This window comes from Protomyctophum bolini (assembly GCF_963924005.1).
Source record: "Protomyctophum bolini genome assembly, chromosome: 17".
Lineage (NCBI taxonomy): Eukaryota > Metazoa > Chordata > Actinopteri > Myctophiformes > Myctophidae > Protomyctophum > Protomyctophum bolini.
In genome coordinates, this window is record NC_137878.1 from 41,619,597 (window position 1) to 41,619,883 (window position 287).

The window sequence follows — 287 nt, forward strand, 5'->3', positions numbered from 1 at the left end:
GTGGAGATATAATCCATCTGGTCCTTGTTCTGCCCCCCGGGGTCTCCTCCCAGTGGAGATATAATCAATCTGGTCCTTGGTCTGCCCCGGGGTCTCCTCCCAGTGGAGATATAATATATGATGTAATGATCAGACTGTACTCTTATGATGTAATGATCAGACTGTACTCTATGATGGTACTTAGATTTTTATTCAACTTGAGGCGCCGTGATGCATGAACACAGGACAAAAAAATACAAATAAAATATTAAATATTCCAGCATCATGTTACTGGACCCCCTGGGACC